This window comes from Pectinophora gossypiella, chromosome 1 (assembly GCF_024362695.1).
Source record: "Pectinophora gossypiella chromosome 1, ilPecGoss1.1, whole genome shotgun sequence".
Classification (NCBI taxonomy): Eukaryota; Metazoa; Arthropoda; class Insecta; order Lepidoptera; family Gelechiidae; genus Pectinophora; species Pectinophora gossypiella.
The window spans coordinates 6,073,050-6,090,286 of record NC_065404.1 but is presented as its reverse complement, the minus strand read 5'-3'; the positions used below and the strand labels follow the sequence as shown (position 1 = coordinate 6,090,286).

The window sequence follows — 17,237 nt, the reverse complement described above, 5'->3', positions numbered from 1 at the left end:
ACATAATTGAATCGAAGATGATATGAAAGAAGCCATTTATATTAACGAGCTTTCAAGTGCTATCTTTCTTGGATGATGTTCTTCGAAAGATTTCCTTAATATCGTTTAAGGTTTACTGTGTTCGCGCCAAAACACGGTAGTTTAGTTGGTCGGCCGATAACGGAGATCGTTCCATACAAAAGACTCGTGCGTGGGTACCTGGATGCGTTCCCTTATTAGTTTTTTTTTGTAGTCGGGCCATTGCTCCCCGATTCGGACGACCCTTTGGTCGAACAATGATTAGAGAGAGGGGAGCGAGATGCAGCTGCTCTTTTTCTTTTTAAACGGCATTCTTGTTATTGTCGCTGAGGAAGTTAGTGGGTCGCAAAATGCGAGCAATTCAATTTCCTCAAGACGCCTTTTTGCTTGGTTTGTTGCATTCATCTGAATATTTCAAGAAGTTTTGTATTTAAATGCTATAGAGCTCCCGCAGCTAATGACGCGTACCTACTAATGATGAATGTTTACGAGAACTGGGAACGCTATTCGATAGAACGCAATCTAAAAGAGAAAGGAAAATAAAGAAAATGTATTGATTGATTTCATAAGGAGAAAAAACGCGATGCTAGGAATGTTACTTACAAATGAGCTTGTTTTATTTATATTAGAAACATGAAAGCTAGGGTGGTTGCTTGTGGAAAAAAACTAGTCGATTAGCTAGGTGTGTCTACCACGGTTCCAGCATTTGTGACGTAATGTGAAAAGCAATGCGCGAACAACTTTTTCCGCAGGCGCCAGACCGGCGACATCTCGCTCTCACGTCATCTGAAGTGAGTTTCTACCTCATGAATGTAGACATACGTGCTGACATGCACAACATGCCGTGTCAGAATTTTACTACTCTCAACTGCTTAGAGCAAAAAATGCCGCGGCATGAAAGATGCTATTTCTGTAGTCCTAATGTTAGTTTGTTTTTCATTACTTGTTAGGCTCATTAATGTCGTGTGGAGTGATTTCCGTGAAAAACACCCAACCGAGAGACGGTGCGAGAGTTCATGGCCACTGGAACAATCGATTGGCGCGGATCGCTAGCGAGCTGCGTGCGGCGGTAGCTGGGACTCGACCACCTACTGACCTTGACCAAACACTCTATAAATACTCCCTGTTCATGTAAAATCAACGGGGCTGTTTTGGTGACCTATTGTTAGCATATCCGGAATCTCCACAGAAAAAAGTCGCCACTCCAGGCATCAAACAAAGTTAGTCAGATACAAGAGGTGAATAGTCATAACAATGTAACAAAGGCACAATGTACAACTTCAATCAAGGCAAGACAAGGGCTAGGCGATGGCGGGGATAGTTCATTCAACACAGTGGAATGAATATTGGATTAATCTCTTCTACAAAGTGTTGGCTTAATGGAGGGAACTGCTTGCGGGAAACTGGCTTTTACTCGGAAAAGCGCAGCTGCAAGCGTTTTAAGTGCATTTATCACCGTGAATTACGCCACTGTCCGCAATGGAAATATCATAGGCACGATTTCAAAGCATTGGGGCGGAACTCCCAACAATCTAGTTTCAAGGATACGCTGGAATGCTACACGGCGCATTAGATTGCAGTGAGAGCGAGAACATTCTCGTTACAAAAGCTAATAGGTTCCGGGCGAAGTCGAGGTGTTATTAAGCTGTCCGGGCTGCATTAACGAAGCTCGGTAAAATTAATTACTCGCATTGAACCAACAGGCGGCTATCGCGGCCGCGGTCACACCGAGGAAATTAAATGAACACGCGCCGACGCTTCTTCGTACTCTCTTCTTATTAGAGCGCACAGACGCCTGGCGCTAATATAAACTGAGCACCAACAGCCGCGTGATGTCTTACTTACAGCGTTAACATCTCAATTTGAATGTAATTATCAATATTACGATATGGCATCCATAAATTGGAATGTAATTTTTGCTCGTTTTATACGCTATTGAATAGCAGTCGAACTCGGAAGTATCTCATTTGAATTCTTCGCATGATCGCGCGCGGCAGGTGCGCGGGCAACTTCTGAAACAATGTCGTCAAGTATCGAATACGTAGGGCTTCCGGCGCGTGCGCAACCACGTGCCACCTCTACGCATTATAAACAACCTGTTTTATGGCCCTTTTTATTGTCATGTCTATGTCATTAGTATCAATAATGATAGAGGAAATGTTAGTAAACTTGTTAACGAGACATAAAGTAAATCGCATAGCAATCTACCTACCTAGTTCATTTGTCCTCTTGAAACTTTCACATATTACAGTGTTCACCACGATTAATAACGGGGCTTGTACTCGGACAATGGCGCCCGCACAGCTCTATCTCTTTAGTACCGGCCATAATTTAATATCCGTCCAAAATACATAATCCCATTTCCTCGGGCAGTAGTAAAATAACGATATATTTGTTACTTCCTCGTCCTTGTACAATTGGCTGAAACGTTTTGGTAATACAATAGCCGTCGACTTATTTACTCAGTTTGTATGTACAGTTCATTATTAATAGTACCGAGGAAAATGTTATCGGGTCTTTCACATGTGGCCTTGTCGAGTCTATCGGAATCGTTGATGTGATAAGGTCTGAGAAGCTGTGTGCGTGCCTCCAGATGCAGAGCAACGAGGTCCGTTATGTTGACGCGATATAAATCGATGAGGGCACGGACAGTCATCGGCGCGTATGATCGATAGCGCCGGCGAGTGATGCATGACCTGACAAGCTAATGTGGGAAGCCAGACATCAGTGCTTTAGTCTTCAGCTTTGATCATAAAGCAGTATAAATTGACAAACCATCAATTATCGAAAACTGTTTATACTCAGGTAACAGCCTAACAGTGCCTATCAGTTATAATAGAAACTAGTGGTGCAAAATATGTTCATTAATAATTCAACACAAAAATGAATTGTTATTTATTCGTTCTGTATGAAAACGGACGGAGCAATATGTTGTCAGTTGAGTTCATCAATAAACATATTCGTGTTACCAGTGGTGTACTAGACAAACGTGCGATTAACATAACGTGTGCGAGAGAAGGCGTTCGATGGTAATACAACATTCATGTGGCGACAACGTGTTGTGTTGAGGCTGTGAATTGTAATTAGCTCCCAAACCTCAACAGGTATAGGTATTATAGGTAGTAGACGTAAATATTACACGAGTCGTATCCCAGCCGCTTTCAAGGACGTCTGAGCCATTTTCCGTCCAAGGTTGGGAGGCAGGCCTCGCCCGGCCGGAACGGGAGGCGTCCTTGGCCTTTCCTCCTCAGCCGATCTTTCCTCACTCCAATGCGGCCTAAATTTAGAGACCAGAACTTTCGAGGGCACACACATCCCATCCTTAAATCGAGGTTAATTATACATTTGTGACCCAGTTGAACGATTCAAAGGACTAAATGCAAGACACATACGTTATTAATTAATGCGAGATTGCATGATAGAAATTCAGGAAGCCGACGCGAACCAAGGTGATACACTTCCGGCAGTAGTTCGCGTCCCTTTTCGAGGGCGCACCGTTTTCTAACGGTCTTGCAGAGTATTGAATTACGCTTTCTAATAAAAGAGCCCTTAATAACAAATTGATGGACGCTTTGAAACTTATTTGTTAATTAATTGAGGTGCAATTTCGTTTTAGAGCGCACGCCCCACGTGTTAGTAGATTACTATCGGTAGCGGCGTCAATGTAAACAAATTTGTTTTAAGAGGACAGTAAGGGCCTTATTTGCATAAGAAAATCGAGACGGTTATACGCAAACGAAGTCATTATGTAGAATTTATACTCATAACAGATGATACAAATGAAAGTGCCAACATGAAAGGCAATTCAGCGGTTTGCTCCTGATAGTGTTATGGAAACTTTAACATAAATATTGTAGTAATATAATGCCGTCGAATAACTCTATTACGGAAACAATAGCCCGGTGGTGCAGCTAAACGCAAAACAAACAACCTGAGAACCTCTTATTAGAGTGCACAAAGGAACATAACTGGTAGGGTATTGAGGCGGACAATGCGCTGGTAACGGGACGGGCACTAATTGTGAACCAGCCACGGGCACAGGCGTTTACGTAAACCACGCTGAAACTATGCAACAGGACTACCATAGCTTTTCAACTATTGTGCAAGCTGGGCTTACATAATATCGACATAATTTCATCGACAGCATCGATAAAACTTATGGTTTGTATAATATCAACAGTATGAAAGAAAATAAAAGAAATGTTACACAAAAACATTCCGTATTGAAGAATGACAAAAATAATTGTGCGCTGAGCCAAAATATTTTATATTTCTTGCGTAATAAATAGATTCCGCGATGGATAGAAAATTTGCGGAATTGATTCTTATTTATATCTATACATAATAAATACGAAGTTATACAAGTTGAAAATTCTGAAAGGAACGTACCTAGTACTTACATTAAAAACAATCATTTTTAAGGACAAAACGTACGAGATCGAAAGTGCTAATAATGCATATGGAACAGCAAAATATAGACGCGTACCTAGTTATAAACGTCGACCGCAGAACGAAAAACGTTTTAAATGCTGCGGCAAATCTCTAGCACTCGCGTATTGAATTTACGTACGCCGTATATCGTTGTTTAAAAAAGTCGACAAAAGTACAGGAAGCGTGCGACACCTTTTTTTTTGTTAGCCGCTAGGTTTTCGATAAGCTCAGTACTGAACACTGGACCAGTTTGAATTTGCTAAATCAAACACTGATATTTTTAAAATATACCTAAATGATGTTATAGGCAAATGAAAAGATAAAAATGATGACATAGTAGAGTATGAAAATTATCCAACTCAAATAGAACGTGTAGTTAGCGACAAACGTGATGTGCCTCTTAAAGGAACTCGAGTTTACTTATCGTCATTGCTGGTCACGAATTAAGAACACTACACGCGCTACATAATATGAACACGACTGTAATCAACGTTATATCGGCGTAGAAGATAACACTCGTAAAAGTAATTGTGAAATTGTATGATAGGAATGTATAATTTACCGTGCAGGTAACGACATATTAATAAATGCAAAAAACGTATTAAGTAAGACCAAAATCATCCGCATCTGATTACAATGAGTGTGAGAAAATTATGCTACAGTATTCTAAAGTTCTCAATGCGGCTATATTCGCCGCAAATTACGAAACCAACTTTACAAAGTTGGTGACACTTTTTGAATAATAAATATTCAAGTTTATGTTACGCGTATCAGGTTAATAAAACGACAAATTGCGTATAATTTACGATTATAGTAGCCAGATACACAGCCATTATATCCTTAGATAGCAATTATAACCGTTTACTCCTAGATTTATAATCAATTACTGATAATTTATCAATACCTTATAAATGGCAGAGAGTGGCTTGTGTCGTGTTTTGAACTCAGGTGAGGTAAGAAATGCGGTCATGAGTTAGGTAAACCTATTGAATGCACGGGTATTTGAGCAATAAGCTGCATCGTGTAACCAAACCAGACTTTGAATAAATACTAAAATTACCCAAAGCGTCAACAACAGATGAATGATATGAAACTCAGAAATACACTGTAAGTAAATAAAATACACAAACCGATCAATCGGCAGCCGTTTGCTTATCAACACGACGCTATCTAAGAACCACTTAAGCTCTCGAAAAACTTGTCTACTGCTTAACCCTTAAGCCGAGAGTAAACATCACGAGATTTGTTCCAAACAAAGAGAAGCACGTTTCTTTCGTCAGATGTTTCAAATACTTAACGAGTTTGTTTTGGATGGAGTAACGGTTTGGCGGTATTTGGAAAGAATCTGAAATGTTTACAGAATAATGCTGATTTTGATACTTTACAAGAGGAGTAGAGTCAAGTAGCAAGAATACTGGAAGTACTCTGTACCTACGTCTGCACTTGCACTTGCGACATCCTCAAAGGAGACATGTTGAACAAGCACTCGTCGCGTACTTGAAGCTACCGCACGTAGCTTGAGCGAAGAGTTCTCCAGGCGGGCGCAAACAGTGTTCCCAGACAAAGAACACTTGCTCTTAGAGTAGCTAACGAAAAGTTTGGATAGTAAACTAGTTCGGCTCGGTTACCTTCACCCCTTTTAAAGATAATAATCCAGGATTAAAAAAAAAACAAAAGTTAAGACTATATAACTGAGTCAGAGTCATCCGAAGCCGTCATAATATTAGCATTGAAATAACCATTTCTGATAAGACTGTGGGAAATCGGAAATTTGATGTAATACAAATCACAATTGCTGGGAAATGCTGTCGGGGAAGTAGAATTGATTTATGGCTGCTTGATCGTAAAACCACTTGAAGTTAGTTTCGATGGAGAGGTTGGCCAGGCGCGACGGACGCAGGCCGCCAATAGCAGTAAAACCTACAACTTTATTGTTATGGCAGGCAATATTAAAAGTCATTATTGTTACGTCAACCATTTTAGCCCTCTTTTTACGAAAGAAAGCTATTAAAGTAAGCTAATTTGGAACACCATTTATGAATATTTCCTATTGAAAATTGTACCTAATGCATATGAATGAATAATAAAAAGCATTTTTTTTTTACGTAGAACATAATATACAAGCTGACGATAATTTTATGTGAGATTAAAGATATTTTGTTTCTCGATCTCAAATGACCGATGCACTTGGAGTGTGACTTCCGTTAGTGCACGGTCTAGCAGTCATTCATCTCCCATTACCTATGTACGCGATATCTTTGTCCGTAGATTTATTATACTCACATGCATATTCAATTTAGAAGCGTGTGATTCAGATTCAGACCCTAGAGATATTGATTTAGAATTAGAAGTTATAATTATCTTTCGTGTAGAATGATAGCCGCACTCAAATAACAATTTGAGAATTGATGAGGTTCATATTCCTGAGAAAGTCGTTATCTTTGTAAGTAGTTAAAGAAACTCAATATAAATGATTTGTTTAAATTGCTATTCTGGAATGAATTGGACTTAAGTACACTTACATTATTATGACTAATGTTGAGTATATAATGTAACATACAAAAACATAATTGATTGTACAAAAAGTGTAAACGTAATGAGTATATCAGATACTTCTTTTGGATGAAGCAAAAAATAACTATATCATACGGACAACGGACTACTGTATACAATTACATCTGTAAATACTGTTTTCTGGCAAATAAATTATTCTTATTCTTATTCTTCTTATTCATAGTTAGAGGTTAGTAAAAGCTTCATGGATCAGTGTAGCAAATATTTTAAGAACTCTGACAATGCAAAAAAATGGTCTTGTAATATAAGGAAAAATGTAATCTACGAGGAAAATTAAGGTTCTTTCTAAAATTGTTACACAACTTCGCATCGGCATGTTACACAATCCTGTGTAATTACAAATGCGTAAAGGTTCCATGTGACCGCTGGTGTTACGCGACGTAATGACCATGGAAATTGTTCGTGGCCTTGCCACGTACCATTTCCACGCTATACTGAGAATGGAATCGTTGTACTGTATGAACGATTTAATTGGATCATTACATAGATTTCCTCTACATAGTTCTTAGACATAGTGTCTGATGGAAAACATATACCTTGTGCTCTAGATTTCGCAGAAATGTGTGAAGGATACGATTCATACGATACACATACACTAATTTCCCTCCCAAAAAGTTTGCTAACGTCATGTAGGGTTGGATAAAGTATAATAAATCCCTCGTCACATCACTGACACTTTTCTACCCTAGCACGCAAACTTTCAACGCCAAAAAGTAGAAAATGTTGACGGTGTTCATAACTCAATTACAATAAGCAATATAGGTCAAGTTTGTTAACCTAGCAATGAAACTAGACAAGCAGTTAAACGACATGTTGACAATAAAATGCAATAACAACATGCGATAAAGTTTCAAAGGTTATCGTTTACATCGATGGAGTCGAGCAGACAAAAAATAATTCGGGTGAATAATGTCTGTAAATTGCGGTAATACCTATATGTGATAAACATTTTGGTCCTATTACACTTCATTTGTGATGTTCATTTAGGGCCGAAACATTCCGGTAAATTATCACGGACCGGGGTCCGCACCACATTGTTAATGGTGCTCGTCGCGGCATGCGAGCTCTTGAATCCTCCTGTTATTATTGCTTCATTAATGAATATTCAAACGCATGCTCTGTTCCCATAAAGGAGCAATGAGCGATAATTGAAGGTCGATTAACTTTTATTCACTCGTCAAGTTCAATCTTCTCATAGGAATGTTAAGTGTTAGGAGAAAAAAATCTTCGTTTGCGCGAGAGTCACACGTTCATGTGGAATTTATAGGTACGTGACTGTGAACGTTAGCGACTTGATTTGCGTCTCTGAAGTTGGCACAGCATAACGTGCAAATGTATGGGGCTTTAGTGGTGACCGCCGCCACGGCCGGTGAGTCAGCGACGATGCGCCCGCGTTCATCGACCCGCCCGTACAACCTGGCGCCGTTATCGGCCATAATGCACCTACGCGTATCTGCATTTTTGTTTTTTTGCCAACAAATTAATTCTTGACAATTACCTTCCGACTCTGATACCAGTTAGTAACTAATAATAACATTGACCTTTATAAATTGGTCATCTTATGACTCAAATAATTTCCATGACTTGGTCCAGAGAACATTTCTTTGAATCATTGATCTTATTTCGTGTTTTACTGACTCACCAAACGATTGTAAAGTGACGTCATTTCAATGAGTAGCTCGTAGTACTCGAGCTAGGTACGGGGATGACTCATTCATTCTCCCTGCGGCTGGGCTGATCCATACAGTGCTTTAGCTGAGTTTGTTCGTATAGCAACGGCAACAATGTGGTCTGATCCCCACGCCCGGCTAACAGCATTTCATATGCAAACGGGACCACCGATGTCTGTTTGCAAAGCGTAAAAGTTTTCCACTGGGGGAGTAAAAAAACTTGCTCCGCTCTTGTAATTTGAGGCTTAAATAAAGTTCTGCGAGCAGGGAAAGAATTTTCAACAAGCCGAAGCCGTTTAAAGTGATTTATTTTCACTAAAGAACTTTTGTGAGCTAACCGTGAAGTTTACATAAATAATCTTGTTAACAAGAAAACAACTAATTAGATAAAAAATAATGTAATGATAGTAATTTTATTTTACGGTTGATAACCAACAAAAACAATTTCAGTACTTGTATTAATAATAATGATGTAACGGCATAAAGTGCTAATTTATTGGTCGGTGTATTTACAGCGTCTCATAAAGAAAAGGTATTCAGCTTTTCTTAATGAGATGCGAAAGTATTAGCTGACTCTGAAGCACTTCACAACTTCACCAGGTAATAAATCAGATGCCGCTATGAATTTAACTTAGACGATTGAGAAATTTTACTCGACTCTAATGAAAGCTTATGTAATGTAAACTAAATTGGAGGGAGTAGTTAATTGGTGGGATACTGCACATTGTTTATTACTTGACAGTTTGTTGGGCGAAGTTCGCTGCAATTAATGCGGGGTTCGAAGCGAGGTTCCCCGGCAATTGAACGACACGTTAGCACCCGCCCAAGACTCCCACAACCTCACAAGCCAGGTATACAAAACTGAACCATATGAACATAACTTCAAATCCACGTTATTGATATAAATGCCCTATAAAACTAGGCGCGAACACAAACTTACTTAAATATTCAAAGCACGGACAAGGCCATAAATATTACCATAACCGGAACAGTTCCTAACGCAAGAATACTTTATGCTTCAATAGATTCATTATTAAAACATGCTAATTAAATACAAATAATAAAATGGATAAGCCCCATAAAATGAAGCACTAATCGGATTATGAAAATGTCTTCATGGTGGAGGTAATGTAAAACTAAGTAATGGACTCGATCTTGAATATTAAATTACTTTGAAAGGCTTAGCGGGGTCATAAGCTTAATATATAGTGACTGTGATAGTGGTAGGTACATCTAATATCTAAACGTTATGTTATGATAAAAAGTTATCATGCACCCCAGTGCGACTTGTACAAGAAATACAGAAGAATATAACCATTTCCTTGGATCCCGAGACCCTAGCAATAAATATGTAATGTAGGACCCTGAATCGATAGCATTAGCAGCGAGGGGTGCTTTTATTACGAAGAACCTCAGCTGGTATGACATTAGCAAACATTTTAAAATATTATCTGCCTAGCAAAAATAGCATTGGGCACACCTTAACTCTGACCTACTTGTTACAAGCGTGTTTGTCATTAAACTTTACTACGCAGAAGACATTTCCCCGTGGAAAATATCATTTTATTAGAGCTAAAAGCGTGGCTTCCATCAAGCAAGGCCTTCATAAACTGCCATCCATTACGTTAGTGACCTGACGACGGACATCCGCGATCGAAGACTGACGTAACTTAGTGCAATATCTTAAAAGCACCTGTACTGTATACTACTACATAAAATAAGCAATTTAGTAGAAATTGATACAAGAGCATAAAAGTAGCACAGGTAGTCGTTATAGCAATCGGATATCGAATCTAATTTGAATTTTGCTTTCTAGGTACCTAATTATTATTATCAAAGCACTAAAAAGGATTCTCGAAGTAATGGTAGCTCTAATTAAATGGTGTTCAAATTAATGTAGGATCAAGGGCATCTATAGAAACTCTCAAGAAATTAAGTTACCTAATTGGGAAACTTTGGTCAGTAGGTTACAAGAACGAGAGGGTGAAATTCATCCCTTGTTTAAGTTAAAAAATCTTTAAAGGTGATATTGGATATAAAAAATCTAATTGGAAAATGTAATGAAGTAGATCGTTTAAGAAGAACAACAGATTGGATCTCCGAGTAAAGTTTCAAACTTTCTAATATGTCTCCCAAGGGAGTTTACCCTTTAGACGCAAACAATCAAAATTGCGCTAAGTTATATTCGTACATGTACACAGCGTATCTAACTTTCTTCATTTAAGATATTTAACCGGCTCGTCACTTCATGAACAAGTATTACTTAGCGACGACTACGACTGACGGGAAGAGCGACAAATGACAAACTTAATTTGATTACTGCATTTGTAAACTAAAGGAGAAACTAATGAGCAACTGGGGCAGTCTCCCTATGGGCTTGTTTCACGATCGTTCGAGGGTCCTAAGGTACTGAATAAATAAAATGCAATTAGACTAGGGAGCGGCGGCAATACACCCCCACGTGACGAAACGCATTTTATAAAACAAATCTTATGGAAGCACTCAACACAACAAAAAAATTGGGGGAAGTGTGATTATCAATTTAAATGTAATACATTTCACTTTACCGCAATATATGTGCATGCCAGTGATTCAAGTAAAGGGTAATATTATATTACACGAGCGATTACACTTGATGGCACATTCGAGGAATGATCGCCCACCGTAAAGGGATACGGATGTATTGACGTCGCGTGTTCAGCGGATCAAGTCTGCTAATTCGAAATATTCGTAGAGCAGCTTGCAAGCAGCGACCACGTGCGGGGCGTCGCCATAGCAACAGAGGAAACTACGCCGTTTTCCGCCCTCCACCCTCCAGAACGATCTACATTCCCGGCCCTAAACACGCCAAGAGAATTGGAGGCGGCTATTTATTACTGCACCTCTTCGCCATTCTCTTTTTATAGGCTCAAGTGGATGTACAACGAAAAGTTCAAACGACCTTATCTTAACCGGATTACAAATACTGGTCAAGGTGTCAAAAACCGATAGTGCCGCGTCGTACAAACAAGCTTTTTGATAAGTATAATGTACCAGTTATTCTTGGTTATTCGTAGCATAATATTTGCATATTATAGGTCTATTGCATAGCTCATTTCATTGCGGCTATATTGGGGACGGCGGCTGGTGAAAATGCGGACAAAAAGCCTTTTGTTTATGTTGCCTGTGGGGGATAACAGTATAACCATATATTATGTTCCTGAGTCGGATCCTCATCAAATCAGCGGCCCGTAATAATAACTCTATTGCACAAAGGGCCGCGAGATTTTGCCAGGCAATTTGGGACGAGTGTAGGGGCGGTCTATATGACAGTCCATATCGCATTCAAACGACCAGCAGCATGTGTTCCCCGCGACCCACCCAGATTATAGGATTTATTAAGAAAATTGACACCAAACCTTTTAGCCACGACTCCGTGAAAAACAAGTATCGTATCTTCGTCTGTTGAAATATTATTTTCTTCTTCAATCGCGTAGGTCAATGACCGACTTCATCAATCCTGGTGTAAGGAGGTTACTATTGAGCTGCCAAGGCCAAGGCCCAAGGCCCTTGACATGACTCTTGTAACGATTAGAATAAACTGCAACGTCTGCAACATTATAATTGCAACGATTGCAATATTATAATTGAAAAAGATAGTAACTGACAGAAATAAAATTACTCCAATGTCCTCTCGAAATTAATTCAGATGAAAGTTAATTCGTACAATTTTATTGGGACAGAGGTCAAAACAGTTGCTCTTTGGCTGCCGTCGTCCCTTCCTCTGCGAATATTTGACCCCCGTCAAAATGTTGCCTGTCCATCGAACTCCCCTATCGTTATTGGAAATCCCTGCTTTCGCACACTTGCGGGTAACGGAGCAATTTCGTAGAACGGGAACGTAAACCACAAATTCTGTCCGTCGAGACGTCCAAGGGACAACTTTCAAACTCAAGCCAAGAACTGTTTGCACACAAACATTCCCGGAGAAGTTACTTAGGCAAATTGAAGTCGTTAAGATAGAAGAACGGACTTAATTAATTAGGAAAGATAGCGATTGTTCGCAAAACAAGGGATACACAATCCCCCGATTGTTGATGAAGAGGAAACTTTGTTCAAAATTGACCGGACGGCTGACACTATCGCTACTAGTCCATTAACAAACGAACCGCCTGATATCCGCTATATCCGTCGGCACATCCACTAATGAAAGGAATTGGCAGATCGATCAGACGAGTTTGATGACGTCTGGACGTTCTGAAACAAATCGATTAACTACATAACCGCGTAGATCAGATTAAAAGCTTTAACACAAACAAATTCAACTTGAGACCCTGTGTACAAAGGTGGTATCTGATTACTAAGTGTGCATTGTATGTAACACTTGCGTACAATGAGTCCGTTGCCGTGGCGAAGGCCGATCCAACGTCGCATAACGACTGCATTATAATATTCGCAGTTGCATCTCGACTACAACATGACGCATATTGAAAATACTTACATAAGGACACGTTGTACTTGAATAATATTTGCAATTTTAAACACGTTCGTGTATCGCAATATGGAGTAATATTAGAAATGACTTAAACAGCGTAGGTGTTGAATGAAAATGATATCTGTTTTCATATAATTGTACTTGGTTAACCACACTTTACTGGTTGGGAGTCTTTGCGGTTCCACAAACGCTTTAACGGAAAGTAGCCATTAAGTTTATTCTACTTTATTGCACGTTGCTAATTCTAGTATCCTGTTAAGTTATTAGCGATTTCATGACTAATCTAAGCAGCTGCGTACTTGAACTTAATATCATGCATCTGTTGCAGTATTATGATTGTTCAAAAGATAAAAAGAAGTACAATGAACAGCTGCTACTTAAATCATTTATCTCAGACTCCATTGCGAACAGGTATAATTATTGTAATTAATTATAGAAGAATACCCGTTGATTACTCTTCACGACATATCTGATACCATAATGAGGCTATTCTTGCGCGCTATAATGCAATCGCAATACTTTTAAACTGTATTAATGATGATTGTAACAGCTTAAAGAACATGCACAATTACACACAACACGTTATAAAGTCCTTATACTATACCGCAAAAGAACACTGGATACATTCATATTGCTACTGAACGCTAAAAGATGATCTTCTTACGCAACAGAGCAAATTAAGGCCAAGGTCTAATTTAAAAGCAAATTAAAACAACAGCATTTACCAGCAAAACAATTTAAGAAAAGATGAGTTAACTAGTTTGGAAGTTTATGAAATTTTTTGTTTATTTTACTAGACTTTTTTTGTTGCAGATTCAATTTGGCTTGCTGATTAAGTTCTCGCAAAACTGGACATCTTATAGCTTTAGAAATTAAAGGTAATAACGTTGTACTTTTATTATCAATCTTTCGTACGTTAAAAACGAAAATTGTTTTTGGATAAATAAACTAAGGCATGCCAAGACATGACTAGGTATTGATGACAAAACATGATGTGATTGTCGTGCGGTGCAACGAAGCGAGACGCGCAAAAAGCGTAAAAATTGCGAATTCAATGGCATGTTTTGGTAATGTCGTCAGCGCTCTAAAAATAACAGTCGTAAACAGGCACATTCGAGACTCGAGAGTGCGATCCTGCAATCATCCCGTCAGGAGTCAGGATGGACTAAACAATTGCCATCTCAATAGCGAGCACTCCTCAATCACACGTTACGCAAATGGTCATCCTTATAATCTACTCGTAGCCACGATTTACGGACCCCTAGGATGATCTATTGACGATTTCGCAATCATAATTTCAATAACAAAAGTGTTAAGTCAACGTGTATATTTCAACAAACAAAAGAATTCTTTTAGTCTTATTATGCCGACTTACAACACACATCCCACTGATTCCGGAATGAAACAAAGCCGAAATTGGCGTCTCAATTAACGATGACATGATCAGACCATCCTACATGAATTCCTTCTTTTAACACGTCATACTTATTCCATTTGATCGTTGTAACCTGCGTCTTGCACCTTGGAAACAACATTCTAGATTGGCTTCTTCAAATGGCTGATGATTACGATAATATTCAAGTGTTAGGTGCAATAAAACTAGGCCAGTGTGACAGTATAGCATGTGGCAGTAGCAAGTGCTATTATCTGCAATCAGTCGCGACCTTGCGGCTCGTTGCGCGAATCGTGGGGAGGCGCAGATTGTCCTCCTCCGTTCTGGCATCCGCCTTGCACTTCGTTACATCATCACTACCATCACACCGAATATTTTCCAAACTCTTAACAGTTCTTGAACATAAATAGACAAATAGACTTATTGACAAAGAATAATCGACCTTGTCACTCTGCTCTGTTCTTATAGTGTTAGGTGATGCTCTTTGAACAAGTTTTTAAATGTGTTTAATAAATCATTTACTTGAATTTAAACAGTCATCACGTTCTGTTTGATTTGATATTAAGTCATTTTGATTTAGAATGGGTCATAAAATGAAAAAGAACCAATTTACAAATGGGATAAGAACACGATACGGATCTGTTTTGTAAATCTATTTATTCCTTGCGGGAACACAATCAATTTGCGGTCAAGTGGCACGTGGTAAATCGGTCGTTCCGGAGTTAGATTGCTCGCAATCCGGTCTATAAGCAGAATCGAATCGACCCGCCGAGATCGCCACCTCGTGACAAATCTGCGCAATCAATATAACTTATTACCCGTGCGGCAGCACTCCACTCTTCGCCATTATGGATCGCTCTTTATATAGATATTTAATTGGTCTCGCAACCTGAGCAGCAAACTTGACGGGAAATTGTAGTCCTCAATTCAGTCCACGGGATCGTATTTGGAATGCTCTGAATCAAGTATAAATCACTGATTCTAAAATGGTTATTCATAACGCATTTCGTTTATTCACAATGGCCCGTTTGCATGACTTTTTGTTTAATAGTGCGATGTATTGTCATCGTGCAGCTTATTAATTTCGGCCTCAATTGAATACAAATTGAGTTGCGCTGTGTTTTTATTACGCTTTCATTTATTTGACTTTAGAACGCGATATGAAATTCACCTTCCAATTATATATTTTTATACCTAACAAAAGAAAAAAATATTTAAAAAATGACGAATAAACTGTATGTTTTTTCCAAGCTTATGTCAGCGCCGAAAGAAATCGTCGCTCGACCAATGTTTGTTTAGTCTACACCAACAAGTTTGACTTGTTTATTCATATCGGCGGCTTCATGCCCATGTTCGTATTTGTTATGTTTTGTAAGACAAGAGACAAAATCAATATCATCCCATATTATATCAGCCCCTGGGGAATGTACCTACTGCGAAAATTTCGGGGACTTATTAACCGGTTGCGATCTAACTCATATCATCCCAAGAGTTTTACTTCGAATCCCGGTCCCGGAATTTATAACTTTTTTGTACGAGTATAGACGGGATATTCCTTTACGTTGTGATGCAGCTGCTCGCAATAAAGTAGTTAATTTCACGCCATTTAAAGGGATAAATCTCGCCCTCGGTTTAGCCACGCTCAACATTTGCAAATTGCTAGTTCCAGCAGTGGTCGGCAAAGAGCTGCCCTCGGCAGGTGCGATGACGCGGATTCTATCCCAGCTGGTGTTAATTAGCCCCTTGTCGCTTGATTTATCGCCTAACTCTTGTCTTCGAGTAAACGGTACCTATTTATCTTAACGTGGACAGCAACCGATGACGTATTGGAGTTAATTCCAGTGCATTAAAGCAAAAATGAGCTGATGTAATGCTCGTTAAGAGTGAAACACTGTCTCAGATGAGAGAAGTTCTCTCAGTAATGACTAATGAGATGACGGACGAGCTAACGGTTTAGATTTTTTAGCATAATTCACAAAAGGTTTGTAGCGGAAATCGCTGCGTGCATTTTGTGAGCGTGAGCCGTTTATCCTCAAATCTCCCGCCGCTGTCACGCTCTGTGAACGTACCGATTGTGATCGCTGTTCGTTCAGAAGAGTTCATTACATTTATATAAATTAGCACAGCACGCAAATGTTCATTTACAGTTATGTTATGATGCTAGCATACGTAAGTAATGTTGTTCCATCACTTTAATGAAAATAGGATTTGAAGCACGTGGATTTGTGTGAACAACTGTATGCGATAATACAACACATCGAATAAATGCATTCATTTAAATCTAGATACTGAACTAAGCAATGCTTACGAGGTAAAAAACCGTTAGAACCAAATCGTTATAGTATAACTTGTAACGGAATAAAATCACAATTATTCCAATCAATTTAAATGAAACTTCAAGTTTGCGCTGCAATTGAAAGTAATGTAGAGAAACGGTGCCTGCGTCACTAGATAAGGGTAATAAATGGAAGAGCTTGTATCAGAGTTCATCAGATAAACGTAGCTTGCACGATGCTTTCAATTTACTTGATGGCTATAAATCGTCGATAAAGTCGTTTTCTACCTTCTTTGATTCCTTTTGATGACAACGATAAATAATGTTAATCCTTCTAAATTGACAATCATTGAGCAATCATTGGTTAATTGTATTGTCAACTGAGTCGACTGCCTCAAGGAG

The 17,237-nt window shown here is 39.0% G+C and overlaps 2 protein-coding genes across 4 annotated transcripts in view; one reads left to right on the top strand and one right to left on the bottom strand.

The window, feature by feature from the left end:
* Positions 1 to 17,237, bottom strand: part of LOC126377001 (mitoguardin) — a 66,680-nt gene that overhangs the window by 17,229 nt on the left and 32,214 nt on the right. The window lies entirely within an intron of this gene.
* The window catches only part of LOC126377559 (protein unzipped-like), a 38,974-nt gene that overhangs the window by 5,784 nt on the left and 15,953 nt on the right, over positions 1 to 17,237 (top strand). The window contains exon 2 of one of the 2 annotated variants that reach the window (XM_050025397.1): positions 13,981 to 14,045. The exons of the other annotated variant lie outside the window; for it this stretch is intronic. The gene's annotated coding sequence lies outside the window, so the exon portion shown is untranslated. The remainder of the gene's footprint in view (positions 1 to 13,980; positions 14,046 to 17,237) is intronic. 2 annotated transcript variants of the gene reach the window in all.